Consider the following 18,730-nt stretch of genomic DNA (forward strand, 5'->3'; position numbering starts at 1 on the left):
CTCTTATTGGTAAGCACTTTTTATACACTTTTTTACATTCTCACAATCCATAGATGCCATATCTACTCTAGAATTAAGCCTATCTCACACCATCCATACATCCAGATTCCCACCTGTTTTCTTTTTTATGTCTCACATTGTATATCTTTATTGTTCCCGTTCGCGGGTCTATTTTTTAGCACACACTCATTTGACGCTTCTTCATTACACGTTTTACCATTTTTCCTACATGTTTATACTCCGCTTTATTTTCACCATTCTAGTAGTCTTATAGTAGTTCCTTAGTAACGGCGTCTTTTCATCCTTGTCGACATTTTTTTCAATATCGCGTCACTCACTTTCCTAGATCAGGCAAGTATTCGGATATTCACCCGTTCATTGTTTTTTATGTGTGCTTCATGTTTTTTCCCTGGTTCTCGTCATAAGTCCATATTCATTTTTATTTCTTTAAACCTATTTTTCTTTTTATATATCCCTTCATAGTTCCATTCTAGGGGCCTCATGTAGGTAGCCAAATACCGGTCGGTAACGGCCGATTTTCGGTAAATATGCCATTACCGACCGGTATTCAGACAAGTGAGATGTAGGAGTCCAAAAACGACTTTTCGGTAAATATGAGGCGGTAAATACCGAATCATATTTACCGAATTCTAAAATACCGAATCAGATTTACCGAATACATACTTAACGAATCGGTAAATATGAAGTGGTAAATATGAAGTGGTAAAAATTAAAATGACATGTAGGAGCACTCGGTAATTAAGAAATCCAAGAAAATCGGTAAATAAGAGTCGGTAATTAACACGGATTGAAAGCAGGTGGTAACCATCAACAGTGCATATAAGCAATCCCAAAATGCAACAGCGTGGACAACATGGCCGCTATGTATGTCATTGCAAGGCGCCTACGTCTACAGGCAGCAGGACTGAGGGCTTGGTGACGGGAGGAACGCATCTACAGACAGCGCATCACACTATTCCAGCTGACTGATGCAGAGATACATGAGAGGTACAGGCTACACCCCGAAACCATCATGGACTTAATCAGGGACCTTCACCCACTCCTGGACCAGCCAATAAGAAGGGCGCACGCCATACCCCCACATGTGCAGGTGCTCTGCAGCCTACATCTGCTGGCATCCGGCAGTTATCAGGTGGTGATAGCTGCGGTGGGTGGTGTATCCCAGAGTTGCCTGTCACGTTTCCTCAGGAAGTTCCTGGATGCCATGATGCAGAGAATGCACCACTACATCAGCTTCCCCAACACACAGGCTGCACTGCAGAAAACAAAAACAGACTTTTATCACATGGCACAGTTCCCCCATGTCATCGGCTGTATTGATGGTACACACATCCCAATCTGTCCACCAGCTGACACAGAGCACATCTACAGGAACAGGAAGTCCACCCACTCCATGAATGTGCATACCGATTTGAATGATTTTGTTAAGGGTCCTGTGGGTGGCAGAACCAAAAGGTGGGCGTATGCTATTTACAACGAAGTCTGGAAGTTGTCGCAGATTGAGGCGGCTTCCAGATTGAGAGCTATTGATCAAGCAAACATGGAGAAGGTTTTAGCCGTTATAGATAATAGCATTAGCACTCTCTCTTCTAGGATTCATACATTAGACAATATTGTTTCTTCGGTTGTTGATATTGTGCATGATGATATGTCTGTGTTATATCATGGTCAAAACCAGTTGCGTTCTGTTATGCAGTTTGCATGGACGTTGCAGACGTTAAAGGCAGGGAGGGTCCCTTGGGACTATCTGAACACTACATCGTTATTCCTTCCCTACAACCTTACTGACAAGCAGCGATTTATGTCCATGAAGGATGCTACATATTCATTGTTACAGATTGAAAAGTTAGAACCGTTGCCTTTCTCTGTAGCGGAGATCAATTCAGCTACGTGGTCAGTACACGGATTGATAACTCTCCCTTTCGCGCTTTTTAAGTTTACGTCTTGTATGAAACATTATGCTTTGGGTAGGTATGAACCGCTGGGCACCGCTTTCATACATGAGGTTTGGTCCCTCCCCTTTACGTATAGATGTACTAGGGACGGAACTGAGGTTTATTTGAAAGGCGAGGAATGTACCACAACACCAGACCATTCCTTGGTATGTAGGCACATTCAATTACACGGCGCATGCAATGTACAAGCCCCGAATTTGGCGTGCGTCCTATGAGGTATCCCAGTGCCTGTGATTACACCTTCTTTCACGCTGCTTGCAAACGGTAGTTATTTAATTTTGAATAATGAAGCTTGCTGCGGGATGTTAGTGGGAATCCCGTACATAGTAACTGTCTCGCAGAAAGTTGTCTGCTGCAATAATGTTCTTTTTCCACCCCCGCATGGGCGGCTGGATGTTTCCATCTGGCCTTCGATTCCAACCTTGAAAGCAGAGTTCAACAAGTAGAGCAGAATAAGAGCGCTATTGTCCCAAAAAGAGGTGCCTTTGACTTCCTCTCGTGAAACATTTGTCCTTCACGTTGCTAATACGCGCACTGAGGTACAGGCGCTTCTGAATACTGACCTCCCCCTGCATTTCGGCTCTTTGATCCAAACTATTTTCAATGCCTCGTCCACGACCGGCCTGGCTCATTTTTTTAAACTTGTGGGCTCGGGTCTCGTGACCTCTTTCCAAACTATTTTTGGTGTGATTCCGGCATTTTTTCATTCACTTTTCTCGAGCATCTTTGGAGGTGTCCCGCTGCTTCTGGCGCTAGTGGCAGGTGTGCTGCTTTTCCTTTTTATACTCCGGAATGGCTGCTCCTTCTGTGCCACACGAGCACCTGTCCCGTCTGCATCTTCTTCGTGATAGGATGCTTGACTTTTATGGTACTTTGCCATTGGCGACTTTGAGCCTGGCTTATGGATTATCCTTCAGGTATTCCTACTTCACCTGCGTACAACCTGTATTTCACTGCCTGGATTGTCCCTTTGAATGGCCTCTGGATTTGTGCTTGACCAACATGGTGTCTCCGGTGCCGGATTTCGATCGACTGATGAGGCCCTTAGTGTCTCACGAGTTGGCCTGTTCTGGTGTCCGGATTATGGCCTGTGGTGCGGCTCATGGTATCCTGGGTAATTGGGACATCTCTGCGGCCGCCTACGACTTCTTGGCTATGAGCTATTTGGAGGAACATTCCGGGTGCCCTCTGATTGTGCTAGAGGCTCCGATGGTTGGAGAACACGTATGTTCCTTTTCTTTACTTAATTGGATGGCTGAGACTTTTAGTGGCCCTGCAAACGATTTTTTGTTGGAAGCAGTGGCCACATATGCTGCCTATGCATTCATGGATTAACTGGACTGTCGTCCATTGCGCCTGTGCTACTGGACAGCACCCTGGCGCAACATTTATTTCTTTTATTTCTCTTTTTTCTCTTCCTGATGGTCGTTTTGAGTTTTTTCATATACTTGCATTTTGTTTTGGAATTCTATGCTGCTATTTTTTGTAGTTTCGGACTTTGGCGCAGCATTGGTTACGCCTTGTTCTGCTCTGACGAAACTGAACTCTGCGTTCTCTCTTTTCTTGCCTATTAAATAGTGCTTCGATCAAGGGGGCGTGTAGTGAGTTCTCCCTGAATACGTACATACATTGTTAAGTTCGCATAACCACGTTAAATGTTAGAAAGCCATCTTTTTGTCTTTGCACACGACACTGCGTTTACATGTTATTTCTTAAATAAACTGCTGACTCGAGACTTGCTTCACACGTGAGCAATCTGTTGTTACCATCCCAAGCTCTGCGCAGCGACCTTGGTCTGTACATGGTGTGACAAACAGTCTGGAATATTACACAATGCATGTTTTCCACTCTAGGTTGATCGACCCACTATTTAGCCATTACACACGCGCAGCTGCAAATACCTGAAAGTTGGTGCTTTTAATATCACAGACATCATGTTTATTATTCAGACCGAAGACGAGCCTTCCTGCGAGAAGACTCCTGATGCTCCTGTGATGTGATTTCACTAAGCTGATCTTTGAGGTATGGGGTCCCCTATTCAAGCCTAAGAGACCTTCTATTAGCATAATAATAATATTAGCTTCTTAGTAAAGGGAAGGTGGTAGTATCCTCGGTATTTTCCGATTCGGTAAATACCACCTCGGTATTTACCGATTCGGTACATACCACCTCGGTTTTTACCGATTCGGTAAATACCACCTCGGTATTTACCGATTCGGTGAATTCCGATTCGTGATTACCGAATGTTACCGAATCGGTAACTGTTACCGAATTTTTACCTACATATAACTTACCGATTCTAATTTACCGATTCGGTACGGCTCGGTATTTAAGAAACGGTAAAATTTATTTACCTACATGAGGCCCTAGATGTTTTATATCACCAGTTCTGATCTCTGCCGTTTTGTGATACTCCTTATTCATCATGGCGTCACCTGCCAGTCCCCTTTCACTGTTTATCAGTTCTCTATCCTTTCCGGCATTCAAACCTCTTTTAGTGGCGCGCGATTCACACCTGAACATCCCGTTGTTCCAACAGGACGCCAGTGTGTTTACCGGTCTGCGCATCGCCGTCGGCACTCCCGTGTAAGTATTCTGCACTCGTGAAGTAGTTCATCAGTAATTCGTTTACTACCCGCTATGTTAGTATGTCAGGTTTAGTTGACATTCGTTACTTTTTTTCGTCTACCATAGCGCTTGCTTCAGCGCCGGAACGAGCATAATTGTTCTCACGTATTTCATTGAAGTGTGGGATTCGCCACAGACCACCGAGTTTTCCTTGTGTGACATTCAACACTTTATCAAGTCCTTGGCACGCAAACTTCCTCCTTCCGCATTAAGTGAGTATAGTAATCGTTCTTGGGTTCATTCCTATTAGCGTAACAACGCACTGCACATTTCTTCCTCTCTCAACACGATGTTATCTTGTATCTCTTCCCGCTTTTTTTTCTTCATCATTGATAAATATTACACAGTCGGTAAGTAGGACTACGCTCTCTTCTCCTTAGTATCTCTGTTTAAAAAAGTACACTTGTATTTATTCCTTCTTTCTTTTTCTTTTTAGTTCATCCAGTTGCAGTCTTGTGTGCACAAACATTCCCATTTCCTTTATAGATTCGAAAACATAATACTCGAGGTGAGGCTTCATTTAGCCATCTTTATTCTTCATTACATTACACTATACACGTATTTTGGATCACTTCTTTCATTTCTTGCACTGTATCTTATTCTTATTCCTTGCTCTTGAGTCACTGTTATCGGCTATGTAACCACGTTATTGGGTGTCTATACTACATTTTCTCCTATCCATAGCAGCAAAAGTAAGGTCTATCAATCATACGTTTGGGCTATAGGTATGTGTTACCTAACACATCAATCACACACTTCTCCACCATGGACTCTTCTTGTATATAAATACCCAGCGCTTGTCATTGATCATGATATATATGTACTTTTTTCACAGATCGCCCCTGATGAAGGGACGGTTAAGTCCCGAAATGCATTGGGCTCACCAACATACCATCTTGTGATCATCTTGAAGCATTAAGTTGTATATCACAGTTTTTAATTGTTTGTGGTAGATGACCACTAGTATGTACACATGTTGATTTCCATATGATGATGTAATATGATGTTGTCTTCACATATATGTTGAAAATATATGTTTATATGAACGACACTTTTTTGTATTCTTTGATGTTTTGCCAATGAGATTAATTATTTGTAACTTAGTTACCTTTAGCACAGTGCGCAGCGTCAACCATTAGCTGGTTGTCCCCTCTTTTCTTGTTTTTCACATGCTCGATTGACAGCGAGCATCACGCTGCAGCACCTATATCATCTAGTATAAACTTTTTTGATCAGTTAGCCAATAGGAGTGCGCTGCCCACCCTCTTTTTGTATCACAGAACAGACATAAGGAAAGTATTTCTGAAAGCTGCAGAGGGGCTCAGCTCATGCTTGGGCACCCTCTCACAGAAAACCAAGCACTCTGCCTTCAGGATTGTCAAGGCCTGCCAAAGGAGTGGCTTATAGGTTTATATGTGTCTGTATATATATGTGGATATAGGTAGCCTATACCACTGTAAGGGGTGCAAGCACACCCTTACCCAGGCTGCAGTAGCAGACCTGTGGTGCCATTTTGGAGTGCTTCCCAGGGTTGGCATAATACATGCTTCAGCCCCTGGGAGGCCTCTGAGGTACCTATGCCCTAGGTACATAGTATACCATATACACAGGGGCTTATAAGGCACTCCAGAATCCAATTAGATATGTACCTAATGTACATGGAAACCATTTTAGAGAGGAAGCAGCTAGACTGTGTTCCAGATTAGCAGGGCCACAGCCAGACTAAGGTCGAAAAACAGTGAAACACCTACAAAAAGTGGGGGTACCCATGTGAAGCAGATCCTACTCTCCTACACAACCCCCCCAAATGCAGGGACATTAAACTAACCTTGACCAGTTGAGTCTTCATGTTCTAAGTGTAAATACCTAGAGAGTCCATCTGCATTGCCATGGTTACTCCCAGATCTATATTCCACTGTAAAGTCCATCCCCTGTAGGGAAATGGACCACCTAAGCAGTTTGGGGTTTTCACCCGTCATTTGTTTGAGCCATAAGAGGGGCTTATGGTCTGTCTGAACAAGGAAGTGAGTACCAAACAAGTATGGCCTCAACTTCTTCAGAGCCCAAACCACAGCAAAGGCCTCCCTCTCAATGGCTGACCAATGTTTCTCCCTAGGGGTCAGCCTTCTGCTTATGAAAGCTACTGGCTGATCCTGACCTTCTTCATTCAATTGTGACAGTACAGCCCCTACCCCCAATTCAAAAGCATCAGTTTAAACAATGAACTTCTTGGAATAGTCAGGACTCTGCAGAATGGGAGCAGTGCACATGGCCTGCTTCAGGTCATCAAATGCCTTTTGACAGCTAGCTGTCCACTGAACATTTTTGGGCATTTTCTTAGAAGTTGAGTCATTCAAGGGTGTCACTATTGATCTATATCCTTTGAAAAATCTCCTATAGTACCCAGTCAGGCCTAAGAAGGCTCTCACCTGATTCTGGGTGGTTGGAGCAACCCTAGTCCATTATGGTCTGGATTTTGCTCTGCAATGGTTGAACCTGGCCTCCACCTACATGGTGGCCCAGGTACACAACCTGACTCTGCCCTATCTGGCACTTAGTAGCCTTGATAGTTAGGCTTGCTTTTTGCAGGGCCTCCAAAACATTCCTTAGGTGGACCAGGTGATCCTCCCAGGTGGAGCTAAAGACAGCAATATCATCTAGATATGCTGCACTAAAGGCTTCCAGGCCTGTGAGAACTGTATTCACCAACCTTTGGAAACTGGCAGGTGCATTCTTCAAACCAAAGGGCATTACCACAAACTGATAGTGCCTACTAGGGGTAGAAAATGCTGTCTTTGCATCATCAGCTAATCTGATCTGCCTGTAGCCAGCGTTCGAGTCAAATGTGCTGAGGTACTTGGCTGAGGCCAAAGTATCTATGAGCTCATCTGCCCTTGGTATTGGATGAGCATAAGTCCTAGTGACTGTATTGGGACCCCTGTAGTCCACACAAAACCTTATCTCTCTTTTCCCACCACTGGTGTGAGGTTTTGGCACAAGGACCACTGGACTAGCCCAAGGGCTATCTGAGGGTTCAATAACTCCAAATCCAACATTTTCTCAACTTCTGTCCTGATACAGTCCCTGACATGGTCAGGTTGCCTATAAATCTTATTTTTAATAGGCAGACTGTCCCCAGGTAGTTTGTCTTGGGGTCAGTGAGAACATGTATCTGAACTGATTGAGCACCTGTCTGCAATTAGTTTGCTGCTGGGCAGTTAGGCTGCCTGCCAAGGCTACACCAACAACCGACCCATCATCAGGGTTCTGTGAGAGGAGGTCAGGAAGTGGGGCACTCTCTTCCTCCTGTCCCTCATCAGTTGCCTGACTGATTACTCCTTGCATGCGAGGAGCGAGAAACAGAGCGAGAGTGTCGTTGGAGGAGCTTCCCTGTTTCACTGATTCACTGTTTCCCGCTCAGAGCCGCCGTTGGAGAGGAGCGGAGCGGAGCGGAGCAGAGCCATCGCCTGGTTTGATCCAGCAAGAGGCGAGAGGCGCGGAGACAAGTCGAGCCGGGTTGAGCGGGTTGGAGTGGCAGTTGTCCAGTTTCTGCCCTCCCGCTCCCCGCTCCCCGTACGCTCCTGCACATTGCCCATTTGCTCCCTGCTTCGGCGGACCCGGCAGACCCCGGCAGACCCTGGAGCACTGGAGCAGACGTGTGGAGTAGCAGCATCAGCGGTAATCAGCAGCGGAAAACGGGCCAGGGCCGTGTCCTGTTTAGTTGGCGTTTTTAGTTGGCGTGCCAAAAGGAAAAAAATGTCGTAACTTCCCCAAAAAAAATAAAAACCTTTTCACTGCCACAGCAGCAGCAGCAGACGCGGAGTCCCAGCGGGAGTCCTAACGGCAGTAATCATCTCAGCCCCTTGTCTCCGACCCCAGTCTGCACCAGTCTGCACCCCCGAATTAAGGTGAGCGACGACTGGGGGGGGGACCTGGGTGAGCCTACAAACCTTTTGCCTGTGACTTTCTTGTCTTGTGCACCGGATCAAAGGCCGGATCAAAGGCCACTGTTAGTTGAGAGCTGATCTGGTGCTGGTGCCCCAGGCGCATGGTCAGGAGAAGAGTTTGGTCCCTGGAGCTCGGAAGGTCGCTACAGTCTAGTTGTGTCGACGATCTTCTCTGTCATCACGGTGGGGGTACTAGGGAGCTGGGGGCTGGTAGTTCAACAGTTCAACAGCCTGCCAGCAACCGCACGCACCTAACAGCTCCCACCCTCCAGCCCTTCTCCCTGCGTTTCGGGCCAGAGGCCAGTAACCAGCGTGAGCGATTCTCGCCATAAAGCCCTTTCCGGGCCCAAGGCAGGGTTGCCCAAATGAGATCAGGGACAGTCCGGCAAGTGGCGTTTGGCAAGAAACAAGGCAAAAAAAAATAAAACACAAGGCCAAAGATCTAAAACATAACTCAGCAACAGAGGAGGATTTTCTACACAAAGAATCAGTAAACGGAGCAGGTCAAAGTGAGAGGTTGATCTCAGTGACCACACCAACAACAGTACAATCATCTAACCCGACTAACCAAACAGGGATTCAGAAATTTTTCTTCTTAAAAGATCCAATGGCGGCAATTTACGCTCCCTCAAAAGAATCGTCTCAGTTGCCAAGCCCAATTCAGCCGGATAAACTAGAAACCATTGCTCTGTGGACTCCTGTAACCCCCACCATTGCATTACCAAATGATCCTTCGGTGGGTGTAAAGACGGGCTACTTAGGTTCTGGGAAATTTGCGATAACAACAGCTCAGGTGCACCAGGCTGTCTCTATACCTTCTGTTTCAGCTTTAACAACCAAATATGAAACACCTGCCAACATCCTTACTGAGAGCGCTATAAAGACAATTACAGTCGCAGATTCATTGGATTCACCAGAAACCATTGTTGGGGGAAGTTCTGAGCGTGAAAACCCTAACTTTAGTCGCACTCTTTCTAAAACAACACCGAATGGAGCTTCCACTGCCTCGGCCTTAACGGTCTGTAAACAACTTCGCAGTCCCAAAGAACCAGCCCAACCTGACATAAAATGGTCCACACAGGAAAAAATAAACCCAATCGAACCCGCAGGAAACATTATGCCAATGGACTCAGCGAGTAGTAAATTCCCTTCTGACCTAAACGACTCAAAATTGACGGAATTCTTGGAATTATTAGACTCTAATTGCCAGGTCAACATCTGTTTTAGCCCAGGCTCAAGTAAAAAAAAAACACAATGGAGATCTAAGCTTACTTCATCTACACCGTTAGGCCCATCAGGCATAAAAAAAAAACCCAGGCACCAGAAATAGCAGAGATCAGTCATTGCTCATCAACGATTAAACAACAACTAAAAGATCCAAACTTTTCTTTACCTATAACAATTTCGTCTGAAAGCAGATCAGATCTTGGGCTAGAGGCCCCGGTGCAGCATTTTGAAGATCATCCACATTCGCAATGGGCACAAACCCTGATTCAGACCCTTGAACAAGCCATAAGGGTCCTAAACTACCAGTCGGATAAAATGGACGCCCAAATTGATCTCGTAAACCTTATCGCCAGCCACATTTCAGGCATAAACAGCAAAATTGATTTAATAACCACTCTCCTTTCAGGAAGGGAACACCCGGAGCAACAAAATCTCACAAATAAAAACAAGCAAATCTGTTGTTTCAGCCCAAATATTGAGAAACTGGCAACCCTTCCTGAAATGTTACAAGACGTCCTAGGGGTAGTAAAACTATCCTGTACCAGTAAATACCACATAAACTCCCCTAAAAATAGAGTTGTTCAAGAGATATGTGTAAATCAAACCAAAAAAAACAATTCAAGAATTAGGTGACCCCAATGACGATTCAGTAAAAAAAGAGACCGAGTCTCAACTCATTCTATCACACGCCCAAGAGAGTCGTGCCCAACAAGTACTTGAGGTCGTCAAACCAACAAAAAGGGAAAGAAAACATGTAAGAAAGGCTCGGCCTAAACACAACAAACTATCCAGTGCAGCCACGGAAAACCTTTTCCCGCTATTTAGAGCAAAATCACCAAGGGAAAAGAAAAAGATCACTCTCTCTCCGTACCTGGTGGCCCGCTCTTCAAGTGATCATCCCCAAGATCTTCAGCTGCCCAACCAAAAGCAACAGGACTCTACTCACTCCCCCTTACTTCAAACCTCTCCTCAAACCACACAAGGGGCCAGAAACTCCAATCCTCAGGATAAAACAGCTCATAGAGACCCCCCCGTTAGTTCAAGCCCAAAGAGCAAAAATGGGAGGTAATAAAGTACCAGGTCATGAAAAGCCCCCATATACCTCGGGAAGTAATAGCCCGAGGAGAGGCATAGGTCGGAGTACTCAACTATGCGATTTACAAGAAGACGAAAGTAACAATGAGTTAGTATTGGAAAATCACACCTTCCCTCATGCAAAAACGTTGGACCAGTTAATGCCGCACAAGCCTGAAAATGAACTAAAACTAATTGCAGTAACGATAAGGGGTAAGTCCCGCCTATATAACCTTCTCAACCAGGACCAACGAGAACCCCAAAAAAGGAATACATCGCAAAAAAAGCACCGGAACATCGAATCTGAGCACAAGGGCAACATCCCTCGACCCCCCCGTCCATGTCGTGCAATATGAAAATAACATCCCATTTACCTTAATAACAGAAGGCGGTAGAAAGGAAAAAGATCCCTGTGTGCAGCCCGAGCATATTCAACCGGATGAGTCTGAACTGAAATTATCATTCATACCAGAATATTTGTCAAAGGGAATACAAGACGCGCTAAACAGAGGAAATCTCTCGAGGCTGTTTAACGAAATCCCAGAATTAAAAGGCATCCGTTCCAGTGATCTAACCACGGTTGAGTTAAAAAAAAACAACTGGGTCAGGAATAGAAGAGACCCTCACAACCTGGTCTTCAAAGGACCTAGTGAAAAAAATAGTATCAACTAGTGGACGGTTCGGAGCATGGGGAATTACGTTAAAGGCTTTTGAATGCCCTAGGTATCCGCATCCTCTTCTTAAAAACACAATTGAAAAAGACAGACCAGGAAAAAGCCACTTAACATGTGTACGTGGAGCACGTGCAAACTCACCAACAGTTCCCCCTAGCAATAACAGAAATGATTCAAGAGAAAGCCCCGACATAAGCGAGGAGTGCCCACAGGAACACAGGGACTGGTCTTGGGTGCCCAGAATACTAAACAATAAGCATCCCTAATCAAGCAAACTCAAGCAAAAAAATAGAGTGGAGGATGACCAACAAAGCGGAAGTCGCTTGTACAGTTAACATCTCGCTTTGTTCGTGAAATATCCATTGATTTAATTATATGGGGCAAGACCAAGAATCAAAGTAATTTCTGATTCAACATGACATCATTCTGCTTCAGGAAACCTGGAATTTGGCTGTAAGTTCAATTCCAGGATTTTCCGATCACCACTGTATGGCCGAAAGATACTCACGCTTCGGACACCCGAGAGGGGGCCTATCAACATTCATTTCACACAAACTGAACTGGGTAATGGAAAAATTAGACACTGGGGTCAACTGGATCCAAATGACCAAATTAAGTGGTAACCTGAGGTCTAACGAAACAAACTGGCAACTTCTACTAATCAATGTTTACATCCACCCCGAGAGGAAAAAACAGAAGGGAAAATATACAACTTTAATCAAATTAATAACATCTATGCAGAGAAGCCACGATAACTGCCAATTATTGATCTCAGGAGACTTTAACAACAATCTTTTAGGCAATCAGTGGGGAAGCAAAAGAAAAATCACCCAGGGAACAAGAGCATTCGTGAATAACCTAGATACACTTAATCTAACAACTTTGAATGGAAAAGTTTTGGGGGACAACCCTGCAGCTGCAACATATCTAAGCGGCAAAACCTCCTCAACGATAGATTTTATAATCATCAGTAATAACCTGCTCCCACAAATTAACAAACTCAATATCATCCCAAGAGCTGAAAGCGACCATTTGCCTCTTGTTTTAAACATGATTAAAAAAGTCAATCATGCACCAAAAATTAAATCTATTGTGCATCTGCCCGATAATTATAATCTTCAAAAGCTAAAATGGCGGAGAGCGGTACCCAAAACCATTCAAGAGACAGCTAAGGTTTTTGTGGCTAAACAGGGCTGCAAAGTAAAGATGGATCGGGTTAAATCCTGGGAGTGTTTGGCTCATCTTTTAGTTCACAAATTCCCGGCCTCCTTGGGACATACCCCAAGTACGGTGAACAGAAAAGATACCTGGTTTAATCACGGCCTCAGAATTCAAAAAAGAGCAATTGCAAGAGAAGTGAATTTCTATTACAAGCAAAAAAAATGGGATTCAAAACAGATCCAACGAAGTTGCATGCATTGAGGCGAATCTTCAGGAGGAATCTGTGGAAGGCAAAAACAGCGCACAGAGGATCAATTTGGCTCAAATTATTATCCGCCAGCAAAAAGCCTAACAGTAGCGACTTTTGGGACATAATAAACAAGCTGTCAACTGGCCCAAAACTGCTGCAAGAAGCAGGAATTGGAGCAAACAGTTGGACCAAACATGTACATTCACTGTATAATAAGGCAGGAACTGGACCCGTTGGAAGGTCCCCCGGGGAAGCCCAAGATCCAAAAGTAACCCAAGTCCCTATTAACCCAGCAAAAGCGGAAGAAAGCTTATTACAATCAGCTCCTTCCACTTATGGGTTAAACACCTTGATAACCGGGAATGAGTTAAGACGGCTTATACAGAAACTTAAACCCTAGGGAGCGGCTGGCCCCAACGGTATTCCCAACGCCTTTTTCAAGAATGACCCAGAGTTTTGGTCCTCCTACCTTGCTCCACTCTTCAATGGGATTTATAATCAGTCCAATATCCCGGCTTCTTGGAGGGGGAATATCATTCACCCCATTTTTAAAAAGGGAGATCATAGTAACCCCGGAAACTATAGACTAATTTCATTGATAGATGTGGAAGCAAAATTGTATGCCTCGTGCCAGCTAACTCAGTTGAAATGCTGGAGGGAGGAAAAAAAATCCCCAAGTTTCAGACAGGATTCAGGCAAGGCATGGGTACCATAACCAACCTTGTAACCCTTGCTCTTTTAACAGAAAAAGCCCAAAAAAGGGGTTCCTGTCTGTTCGCCTGTTTTGTCGACATTAAATCTGCATTCGACAGGGTAAGCAGGAGCCAGCTATGGAAAAAACTTATTGAATGGGGCTTGCCATCCACTGTGCTCAACGCTATAATTGTCTTATACACGGACACCTGGGCAAGAGTTAAGTTAGGCAACGGGTTGAGCACAACTGCAAGTATACAGACGCAAAGCGGCTTAAAGCAAGGCTGTGTTTTAGCCCCCAGCCTATTCAATCTGTTTTTATCTGACATTGCACCTTATATTGAAAAACCAGAGTCTCACCCCCCGAAAATGGCCAACGAATCAATCTCCATATTACAATATGCGGACGATATAGTCCTGTTGAGCCAAACTCCCATCGGCCTTCAGAGATCAATAAACAACCTCGTGGCCTACCTGGATAAGGAACAACTGGAGTTAAATAAAGAAAAAACAAAAATAGTTTGCCTATTTGATCGTAAGAAACTGAAGTTCAAATGGACGGCTAAGGGGGCAACTGTTGAAGAAGTTAGCTCATATAAATACCTGGGTGTAATAATTGGGCAGGGTGCAACCCATAAAGATCACACATTGGCTCTAACAGCAAAAGCACATTCTTTCATTTTTGCATATAAATTACTTCGCAAAAAGATGGACTGCCCAAACTTCTCTCACTTACTCAAAGTAATGGCCGCCCAAATACTACCTAATTTGTCCTACGGCTTGGCTCCATGGTGAAGCAAAGAAGCGCACATACTGAACACACTGCAGACAAAGATCTATAAAGCAGTTTTCGACCTGCCCAAATCAGTCTCGCCCTCGCAGGTCAGACTGAAATTTGGCCTCCAGCACCAGAAATTCCGAGGATTGAGCAGTTTTATTAAACTGTGCCACACGCTCCGTTCTTCTGACCCGAACACTTTAAATAGCTTATGCTGGGAAGAAATTAAGCTCCAGGGGGATCAAGTAACATCTAACTCCTGGGGAAGTTTTCTGAGAGAGTCCCTGGCTGAGATGGCCCTACAAACAGCATGGGCCAAAAGGTTGGATAGAGGAAGCTTTGGCAAAATAGTAAACAACGCAGCCAAAAATAAATCCTTCTGGGCTGACAAACAAGAGCTCTCCAAGCGACGGCACGGGTGGACGGTCATTATTTCCTATAGATTTTTGAGGCCACAACCATATCTATCCGCCCATTTCAGCTCACAGTTAAAAACGAGTTTTTTAAAGTACCGAATGGGTGTGCAAGAGGCAAAGGATTTATACCCCCAGTGGAAAACTCCATTCAATTCGGAGTCCTGTAGACTATGTGGCTCTAAAATGGAAACATTAATCCACCTAACATGTGCATGTACAGCCGTTTTAGGAAAAAGTACTTGAAATCTATTTTTAACGAGCTGAACATTCGTTCTAGCAGGCAAGCGGTGATTTGCTAGCTAGAGGGTTCATCGTCGATACTAGCATGCTGTGGAACTAAATACATGAATCTAGTCAGCAGACTTTTACTGCAATCTGAGGGAGAGCTTAATTAACACAAGTCTAATGAGATCACCAGTATCCCCTTTGGGCTCTTACTCCCATGTCGTTCCAAATAAAAGTTATCAATGTAATCGTTTTTAAACTCTAATCTTACTGACAAGTGATGTGGATTTTATTCTGGACAATAAGGTTTTAGTTCACTGTAATATTTATTTAGGGTGGGGGTTTGTTTGTTTTGTAATGATTTTAAGTAATCAAACAATAAACTTGACTGACTGACTGACTGACAGTAGCCATGAGCAAGCCCATGTCAGCCCTGTCCACATATTGCTTCAGCCTGTTGACATGGAGAACCCTGTGGGGACTCCTGGGAGTTCCTAGGTCTACTAAATAAGTAACCTCTCCCTTCTGTTCAACAATAGTGTGGGGTCCACTCCACTTGTCTTGGAGAGCTGCTGGGGCCACAGGCTCCAACAACCACACTTTCTGTCCTGGCTGTTAAACAGTCAGTACAGACTTTTGGTCATGCCAGGCTTTTTGCAGTTCCTGGCTAGCCTCAAGGTTTTTATTTGCCTTTTTCATGTACTCAGCCATCCTGGAGCAGAGACCAAGTGCATAGTCCACTATGTCTTGCTTTGGGGGCTTGAGAGGTAACTCCCATCCTTCCTTCACCAAACACAATGGACCCCTGACAGGGTGACCAAACAAAAGTTCAAATGGGCTGTAGCCAACCCCCTTTTGTGGCACCTCCCTGTATGCAAATGAAAAGCAGGGCAAGAGCAGGTCCCATTTTCGCCTTAGCTTCTATGGGAGTCCTTTGATCATGCCCTTTAAGGTTTTGTTGAATCTCTCAACTAAAACATTGCATTGTGGGTGATAGGGTGTGATGAATTTGTAGTTCACTCCGCACTCCTTCCACATAGCAGTCACGTAACTAGACATGAAGTTTGCCTCCCTGTCAGATACTACTTCCTTAGGAAAGCCTACGTTTGAGAACACACTCAAGAGTGCTCTTGCCACTACAGGTGCTGTAGTGGTCCTTAGGGGAATTACCTCTGGGTACCTGGTGGCATGATCCACCACCACCAGTATAAACCTGTGCCCAGATGCTGTTTGAGGATCCATGGGACCAACAATGTCAATCCCAACTCTCTCAAAGGGAACCCCCACCGCAGGTAGTGGTATCAGGGGGGCCTTTATAGTGCCACCTGCTTTGCCACTGGCTAGGCAGGTTACACAGGAGCGACAAAACTCCTTTGTGTCTTCAGACATGTGGGGCCAGTGAAAGTGAGGAGCAATTCTGTCCCAAGTCTTGTTCTGGCCCAGGTGTCCTGCTAGGGGAATATCATGGGCTAGTGTCAATAGGAAACCCCTAAACTTCAGAGGTATAACCAACCTCTTGGATGCACCAGGCTTGGGGTCTCTACTCTCTGAGTATAGGAGTCAATCATCCCAATAAACGTTATGGGTGCCACTAGCATTCCCACCAGCCTCATCAGCAGCTTCCTGTCTGAGGGGTTCAAGAGAGGGGCAGGTTTTCTGCTCCTGGCTCAGATCAGACCTGGAAGGGCCCCCTGTCCCCAATAACTCAACCTGGTCAGGTTTAAGATCCTCTGGGACAGTTCCTTCCTCAGGCTCAAGATCATCTCCCTGAGGAGACTGATCAGCATCCTGAGACAGGTAGGAAGGCTCTTCCTTAACCCTACTGCTCCTCCTCTTGTGAGGCACCTGGTCCATTGTTCCAGAATCCAGGGCCTGTCCTGTGTTAGACAATTTGGCCTGTGACCTAGTCACAGCAAAGACATGTGCAGGGATTCCTAACATTTTTGCATGTGTCCTGAGCTCCACTTCAGCCCAAGCTGAAGTCTCTAGATCATTGCCAAGCAAGCACTGTACTGGTAGGTCTGCACTTACCACAACCTTCTTAAGGCCAGTTACCCCTCCCCAGGAGAAGTTAACAACTGCCAGAGAATGGTCTGTTCTGACATTGCTAGCATTGATCACTTGGTACATTTCACCAAGTATAATCTGCCCAGGATCCACAAGATCTTTTGTCACCATTGTGACACTTGCTCCTGTGTCCCTGAATGCCCAAGCTTCTACTCCATCTATTAAAGGCTGCTGTCTGTATTTGCCCAGGTTACTGGGGCTCACAAAGGGGGACATATTCATGCCCCCATCACTGACAAGCACAGCCTGAGTTGGTATTCTGACTAGGCCAGAGTCCATCTCAGAACCCAGGGTCAACCCTACTACACCCTTATTCTGTGTATTCCCACCACCAATTGTAACTGCACTAGGGGGAGCAGGTGCCTTAGGGGCATTGGTGGGGGCAGGAGTATTTTCTTTGGACTTGGTGCAGTCACTAGTCCAGTGAGTTTTCTGTTTACAGATTTTGCACCAAGGTTTCTTTTGGCCTTTCCCTGTGTTAGCCTGTCAATCCCCACCTGAAGAAGATTTTTGGGGCCCTTGTGAAGACGTCTGGTCTTTACCCTTGTCCCCACCCTTGTCAGAGTTTTTGGAATCTTGCTTCTTTTGGTCACCACCTTGGTTCTGTACCTTCTGCCTAACCCTGGTCCTGAACCATTTGTCTGCCTTCTTTCCCAATTCTTGGGGAGAGGTCAGATCAGAGTCTACCAGGTACTGGTGCAATAGCTGATTTTGACAGCTATTAAGAATCTGCTCCCTCATTATCAGATAATACAATCCTTTGAAGTCACACACTTTACTGCCCAATAACCAACCTTCCAGAGCCTTAGCAGCACAGTCAACAAAGTCAACCCAGTCTTGAGTTTGTGCTTTTTGGGTATCTCTGAACTTTAACCTGTATTGTTCAGTGGTTAGGCCAAACCCATCTATTAGTGCACTTTTCAAGACCTAGTAATCATCAGCATTCTCTTCTCTTACAGTGAGGAGCTTATCTCTACCTTTGTCTGCAAAGGAGAGCCATAAGATTGCTGCCCACTGACCTTGAGGGACCTTCTGTACTTTACAGGCCCTCTCCATGGTAGTTATCTATTTGTGGATGTCATCCCCACTCTGGTAGGGAGGGACAATCTTACTTAGGTTTCTATGGTCATAAGACCTCTCCCTATCTCTAGGGAAATTGCTGCCACCAAGGGACTCTAGTCCCTCCTTTTAACTAGCTCTGTAGAGCTCTAGGGCTTCCCTATCTAAGGCCATCTGCTGCTTTCTGAAGTTGAACTTGTCTTGCTCATACTTCAGCAGTCTCTCTCTCCTCTCCAGGGAGGTTTCCCTCCCTCTGTGAGAAGAAACAGAGGTTCCTATAGAGGAGTTAGACTGAATAGATCCCCTTGACAGAGATCTATCCCTTCTAGCCCTATGTTCAACTCTACCAGGAGGAAAAAAGGCAGGAGCATTGTTGTCATCCTCCTCATCCTCATCCTGGAGAGCTGTGTTCACCAGATCTTGGTCATTGTCACCAATCTGGTCAGCATTAGAGGTAGGGTCAGGGGAAGTATTACCCCTAGGCCCACCCTCACCTGCTGCCCCACCCACACTGTCTACTTCATCAGGCCCACTAGGCCCTGTGATATCATCCAG

The sequence above is a fragment of the Triturus cristatus genome, chromosome 11, assembly GCF_964204655.1.
Source record: "Triturus cristatus chromosome 11, aTriCri1.1, whole genome shotgun sequence".
In the NCBI taxonomy this organism is placed as follows: Eukaryota; Metazoa; Chordata; class Amphibia; order Caudata; family Salamandridae; genus Triturus; species Triturus cristatus.